Source organism: Spea bombifrons, chromosome 5 (assembly GCF_027358695.1).
Source record: "Spea bombifrons isolate aSpeBom1 chromosome 5, aSpeBom1.2.pri, whole genome shotgun sequence".
Classification (NCBI taxonomy): Eukaryota; Metazoa; Chordata; class Amphibia; order Anura; family Pelobatidae; genus Spea; species Spea bombifrons.
Window position 1 is genome coordinate 53,506,056 of NC_071091.1, and position 7,647 is coordinate 53,513,702.

Below are 7,647 nucleotides of genomic sequence, written 5' to 3' on the forward strand. Positions count from 1 at the left end.
TCCCCATTCCCTTCACTATCCCCAACTTCACCAAGTTTTGTCTTATTCACAAACCAGAGTTCCAATTTGCAAAACAAGGTTGTGCAACTGCTGTTTGATAGGCTGTGAATGTTAACTAGGTCCAAAGTAGGAGGCTGGATGTGGGTGATAGGAGTTGATGACAAATCATCGGTTAACAGCCTATATGACCCAATGTGTAAATATGCAGGCGGAGTACAGACATTACAAAGCTACCATCCAGTCTTCAAACCATTACTTTTTAAAACTTTTGATGTGATTGCATCGCACACTGGTAGGGAAATGATTCACCCAAATCTCCATGATTAATCAGTCTCTGCAGCCACTGTGTGTAGGAAGACCGAGGAGCTTAAACAAAACCATTTGTAGCGACGGGCTTTATTTCACCTCTAGCTTCACCTTGAAACATATGAATGTTTCTTACAGCGCACCGTACAGATGCAAGAATAATGTGACCCCTTTTCTCAGCCAAAGCATTTACGCCACTAAATGAAAAAGAAAAAAAAAATAGGCAGAAAAAGCATCCGGCATATTAGCTGCCAACCAGCTGCAAACCTTACACCCAGATAACAGAATTAGCATACTCGAGCCAATACCCCGATCTGATGAAAAACAAGTATGCCTTATCTTGTATAATCTACTATTGCTACAGTTATAAAGTAAAAGTACACCGATCTTATCTCCATTCCCTGAAAACGGTTCCATTTTTCTTAAAGGAAAAAAAAAATCTATTTTATATATATATATTATATATATAATTTATATATATATATATAAAATCAGATTTTCTCTATGCTGCACAAGAAATAAATATACTTCACCACCAATTGAAATCCACCTGATGTGCCAGCAAGGAATTGCTTTACCGACAAATAGATCACATGGGAAGATTATCTAGTCCTAAAAGGTAAATAGATCAAAGCCACTTGTGTCTGGCAAGAAGAGGTCATGTGATAAAGCTACAGAAATTAAAGATGCCTTTTGCCCTGTCAGCCACCAAGCCAATCCATTCAAATTCCAATTTAAACCACGTAGCGTAAATTACATTCCACGCACACACACACAGAGAACGAGTAAAAACACATACGTGCGTATTATATAATAAAGCACATAATAAATATGTACCTAATACTATTTTGATTTTATGCATTAGCTAGCGGTGCAAACAACCTTAATATTAATATTTTATTAGAAACTAGACAGGTCACAATATTGTGCGGTTCCAGACGTCTAAAATTTTTTACTCATTTCCATTTCTGAAGGGGAAAAAAAAAAAAGAAATCAAGGTATTGTACGTCCTGAAGAATATAGTGTCATGACTAAGCAAGAATTAAATGAGCCGGCTCCCCCCCGAATTTTATCTTAGCTGGAACACATTTCAGATGCTACAGTTGCTGTTCAATAGCAAGGCAAATCCTGCATTTAATCAGCAGAAATATTGATTCACCATGCAGAACTTTCTGCCGAACTCTAATACGGGTACATGTTTTCTCTTGAATAGCGCAAGGAAATGGAAGAGTATGAATGGTAAACTAATAACATTTCAAGCTCGGGTTGTTTAATTTCTGAAAGCTCTCTCTTTTACTAATTTGGCTAAAATCCATTACAGCAGCCCGTGCACTGATAAGACACATTTGGAATTACTAGCCGAGAAAAAAAAAAAAACTTGTCTGGGTTTGGCCTGTATTCTCAAAAAGGGTGATGCTTATTCTAGCTTCTAAGAAATCAGAGGATGATCTTCTACGCATGGTTTATTTCCCGGAGGCGCAGAAGTGTCAGAAATACAGTGCTTGTTAATGATATACCTGGCCTCGTAACATCATCACAGAAAGGCCACACAATTATAAAAAAAAAGACAAACAAATGTAACGTTGTGCCACTGTTAACCCCTTAAGGACAACGGGCAGTCCCAAAACCCATTGAAAACAATGCATTTTGAGCCCATACATGTACGGGCTTTGTCATTAAGGGGTTAAAAGTGATCTGCTTAACTTTACCAGGGTACGCAATGTTGAAAAACATAAGTAGCAAGTAGAGGATACATAAAGTCCATGAACAGATGCTGCCAAACCCCCATGTCCTAGCGTAATTAAACATAACCCACATCCAAAAGCAGTCAAAGAAATTAAAAAGGTCTCCTTTGATGGGAACAGACGAAAAGCAGGGAGAGGAGAAACACGTTTCCCTGGGGAATATGCATTTGCTTCAAAGAAAAATCAGTCTGGAACATTAGTTCAATCCCATAGGAGAAATGTAGGCGGAACTACAGTCACTTTCGCTGAAATGTGAAGTTCAGCTAAGTTCTTAATTACTACTCTTTTTTATCAGCCAACGCTGTTCATCATGCGAGATTACGACTCATTTTGAAATATAGAAAGGAGCATGGCATATCAGGGTTAAAATAATAAGTCAACACAAATGAAACTGGGGAAAGCAGCATATGTCAATTTGTTCTTAGGGATGCATGCATTTGACTGAGTTGATGGCTCCAAATTGGATTTACTGGATGACCCAAAGGGACATTGAACTCCCAGAAGGGATGAAGGCATATGGCTATATCTTAAATAAAGTAATTGCAGGGGAAAAAATAAATGAATAATAAAAAAAAAAACACTGACTTCAAGGGCAGAGTCTAATAGTATTATCTTAAAAACTATGGATTTAGTTTTACTTTAATGGATTGTTACTGCTGGGAATGCACATATCTCAAACATATATTTATTAAATGCATGCCCTGCATTATTCACTTTAGCTGAATAATGGAAGGAAGGAAGAAAATCTTTATTTGCTAATGAAATGTATCCTCTAAGCAATATCAGGCCTAAAAGACGAATGAAATAAAGAATTTTATTGATATGGTGCATTTTTGTGTTTGTACGTGTCTCGGTGTCAACATGAATAAGCAAAAGGAACCGAGATGCATTTACAAAGTAACCCAACTGGCAAATATATTATTTCTCTTTAGCCTCAGTGCAGAGCTCTGTGCAGTCAGGTGTGCAAATCAAATTAATGCCATTATCTAGTATTAGAGGCAAATCTTTTACAGAAAGCTGAGTTTTCAGTGAATGCAGCCGTCAGTGAAAGTACATTCCCCCAGTTAAGACTTTAATGTGGACTGCAAAAGCTTTGCTTATCATCTTCACAGATATAGACAGTGTTGTAATACCTGTTGTAGCTGAATCCTTTATTGTACAGTACAATCTAGAGGATGTGAGAGATACCTGATGCCAAATTCCAGTATAATTGCTTGTTCTTTGTGCCTGTCCGTTTATTAGACGCCTGCTTCCAATTTTCAAACAGCAAAACACTATTATTTCTTCCAAAGAGGTCATTGCAGTTGTAGATACGAATTTCCACGGCAAGGAAAAGAGCCTCCAAATCTAAAATCCAGTAATTGCATCCATTCACAGCCATACCTCTTACATTTTTAATTCAAGTATCAATGGCTAAAGATCAAATTTGCACTGTGCTCCTTTTCTTTTTATTATAGTTCATCAAACAAGGACTTTACTGAAGCCATAGTCTGACTTTACAAGAATAACAGATTATGAACAAAATACTCAAAAGTGAAATTATCAGTGCTTTTCCTAGTTCCAGACTTCATCTGTACCATGAAAAAGACTGCTGTACTTTGTGTGATCAAGAAAATAAAAATAACTATTCACAAGCGCAGGAGAAAGACAAGGATCCATGCAACATATACATTTCTATATAACATCCATATAGTTTGCCGGTACTCTATAGAGATCCGTTCTAATAAAACTCTCTTCCATTCAACTATTAAATCACAAGACTAAAGTGCACACGATTTAATGCTTTCCCATTATTACAGCATGTGCCCAATATATCTTAAGTCAATCACCTGTACTTTGGACCTTAAATAAAGTACTAAGTCCAAGAAGTGTATCATTAACAATAAAGAGAGGTTCAAGTCAATTGACTGTGACCACTGTAGATTATCAAAGTGTATATACAACAGCTCTGTGCCCCAGGCTGGGATCACATTCACTTCCAGGAGAGTGATTTTAGCTATCATCTACATCACCTGTACTGGAGAATAGGGGTGTGCAGCCAAGCAGACTCAGGACCTTGAAGACAGCAGGACAACATCTCACAAGGCTAGAGATTCCCTTTGAACGTGCACCATAGCACCTTGGGTGTTCACCACCATCAGTGATTGAGGTGACCTTCAATAACCTAAGCTTGTTTCTGCTGCTAACTTTCTACGTTGTAGTATTCAAGCACAATCAGTAGGAGGATGCTGCTGGTCTAAGTGTCCTACGGGTAAAAGAAGAAAGCCTGAAGTCCTTACCGGAATTGGAGGCGTTGGAGTGAGAGTCTCGAGTCTCATTCAGCGCTATGCTGGTCAGCGCTTCTCTTCTGCTGTCACTGCTTTCCCCCCCACAATATCTGTGTTAAACACACCTCCTCCTCCTCCTCTTCTTCTTCTTCTGTATCTACTTCAGTCTAACTGAGGATCCGTTATCCAGCATCACTTTTTACTCTGACATGCAGGGAGAAGAAATCATGGGGGCTTTCTAGTTGATTAATAATGGTAGAGGGGGGGGGAGTGAGAGAGAGTCAGAGAGAGGGAGAAGACAGAGCAACACCCTCCCCTACTGCTCTGAGCCTCAGCTTGTCGCTGCTGTTACTGGAGATGCAGCACTCAGCATGGAAAGGTTAAGGACTGAGGATACAGGCTTACAACACACACACACACACACTCACGCAGACACACAGTGATTTGCAAGTGAATTCAGTGGGAGGATACAGAGAGGAGGGCTTTGTTAAAGACCCCTTGTCAAAAAAAAGGACTTTTTGTGTTTGAAGTCTGAACCTGAGCAGCCAAAACGGACACTGTGTCAGTGAAAGAAGGAAAAATGAGGTCAAGGCACAAACACATAACTTCTGCTATAGATTTGCTTGCAAGGTCCCCCCCCCCTCTTTTAAATATAAGAATTCACACAATGTAACAATTCCCTGTGAAATCAGAACATTAAAGCCTTGATCTACATTCCAGACATAAACACAAAATAAAAACGGAATGTACAAACATGTAACAAGAATTATATTTTAACCTTCAAGGCATTGGCACAGGAACACAAACAGCTTTGGTGGTAGCAGAAGGTGGAAATTGCAGTATAAGGACTATGTATCACATCTGATTCATTCCCTTTGAGTCTGTATAATAAATCCATAGCATGAAACAAAGAGGCTGGAACTGTACCTTAAGAATCAATATATATATATATATATATATATATATATATATATATACACATATAACCATAAAGTTTAGTCTGTGACCATATTAAATTACTGCTCTATAGTCTGGTTGCTAACATTTTAACTCTGCAGCTAATCAATGCAATATTGAATTTGGTAAGCAAATTCAGGTGGGGAAACAAAAAATCTAATTTAATCCCCCCCCCCAAAGTATTAGTCTCAGCATAAAGACATGCTGTCTGCGTATAAAGAATCCTACACAGGAGCTCCCAAATGCAAATAAACTGCTTTATCCTAACTGCTAAACAGCTGAAATGTATCTCCCAGAAACGCTTAGTCACATATATCTTTTGGTGACATCTGAGAAGGTTATTGCCTTCATCTACACACAGTAGCACTGACCTTGATCTGGAGTATATTGGTTTGGAATACAGCACCACAATGACTCTGTTCCGCCTCAGAATCAAGATATGCATTATCTATATTACAGTGAGATAAAAGCATATACTTGGATTAAGGAGGGCTACGGCAGGTGTTGACATTTCCACATGAGTGATTTAGAGGTTACTGCAAATGTGCTTCGTCAGTATGCCAATGGCTGCAAGATATGGCCAAAATGTAAAAAAAAAAAACTTTTGTAAGTTTTAGCTGAATTTCCCTGTGTGACTTCAGTTCCATAAATCTTTACCAACTATTAATGTAGGCGCTGTCAGTGAAAGAAAACTATATGTCAAGCCCAAACAAATGTATGGTTATACATTATATATACAGTATATATATATGGACTTCCATAAGGCATGATTATTTTGTGGCAGAATCTAAGACATTTTCAAAGCTGGGGAAGCAATTTCCTAAGACACTATCCACTTCCTGCTGTGGCTTACATTGAACTCCTAAGGAGTGCTCAAAATTTGCTCAAGGAAGTATAAAAAACATTATAAATACCACAAATAGTGAAAAACAGTACACATATCTTTATTTGTTTAATTAGAGATAGTTATACTTACTTATACTTATATATAATTATATAAGTGATCCTTATACTTTGTTACCATCGAAGGAACACTATTTTTGTTATAAATCCAAAAATACTGTCTAAAAAAAAACAAAGCAAAGCTATTTGGAGAAGCAGGTTCGTGGAAGAAAGCGTTATACAGACAATCACCTTTAAAGCAGAAATGAAAACTGGGTCACTAGTCTGCTGTCTGGAAACTGGGATACTTTGTTATCCGCAGAACCACTGGCAGTTGTAGAGGAAATGGGATCCAGTAGGAGCTTGTTACTGAAACACTGCAAGAGCCATTGATGCAGATAATGTGTTGGCTCTGTGCAGTGTTGTGTTTCTCCTTGCCTCCTGGTGATACCGCCTGCAGGGTATTTTGGGACCATCATTTAATTGTTGCTGTTCCTTAGTGACTCAGAATCTAAGGGCTGTTGGCTGGCAACATGACATAACATCCAGAATACCCCAGTTTGAAACCTTTGTCTTGTTTCTGTTGACCCACCGAGATATCAACCCATGGTAACCCCATATTCGAAATCTCTTCTAGTATATCTTTATAGAATCCTTTCTCCTTCTGGTACAATTGTTCAGAGATGTCCCTGGTCCTTTGAGAAGTCTCTATGGAGAAAAGGCAACTTGCCACAACATCATCATTTAAACTAATGGCTGCACTAAAATTGGATGAAAACAGATGGTCTCTAACGGCAAATATTAATAAAAATGTTATGATCATAACATACATAAGTTACTCCGAGCAAAGTGAGTGAATATTATATGTCTTATCGTAAAGCTGTAGTAAAACAATGTGTCCTCTGTGTGATCACTAAGTGATTTGCTGGGTAGTACATGTCTAAATGTTTAATATAAGAATACAGCTAATTAAATAGAGCAACACAAATCCATCTGCCTGTCTCTGTATACCGTCCTTACTAAATAAGATGCAATACTTCCAACACTGGATACTTTGAAAAAGTGCCGTTTTCAAAAGACTATGACATTATTATTTATTAAATAATGATTTTATTACCATAACTATCCATTGCATTAAAGAGCACTTGCCATTTGTAATAATTAAAATTGCTATTTGTCAGAGATCGAGTCGAATTTCATCTTCAACTAAATTGCTAATATTCTACATATTTTGACTTCCATTTATATGACATCATAGTGGAGAAAATGTATTCCTATAGGTGTAAGAAACATGTAATCTCGGAAATTGTCTGTCATGCTGGCCAAGACATAGAGCCAAGTTCCAACCATTCTGTTCTTGGTGAAGTATGACTGAACGGCGTAGCATTCAACGTTGGAAGTAAGTGAAGAGAATTAGCGCCTCAAGTGTTTAGTGAGAGCTGTGGCTGTATGCCTGGATTGGTCTGGCGGGTGTTTGCATACATGTGGAG

The 7,647-nt window shown here is 37.9% G+C and overlaps 1 protein-coding gene across 1 annotated transcript in view; it reads right to left on the bottom strand.

Annotated features, from left to right (window-relative positions):
* LOC128496389 (cadherin-6-like) overlaps nt 1–4,578 on the bottom strand; it is a 93,158-nt gene extending 88,580 nt beyond the window's left edge. Inside the window, exon 1 of the mRNA XM_053466000.1 lies at nt 4,331–4,578. The gene's annotated coding sequence lies outside the window, so the exon portion shown is untranslated. The remainder of the gene's footprint in view (nt 1–4,330) is intronic.
* Nucleotides 4,579–7,647: the final 3,069 nt, after the last annotated feature.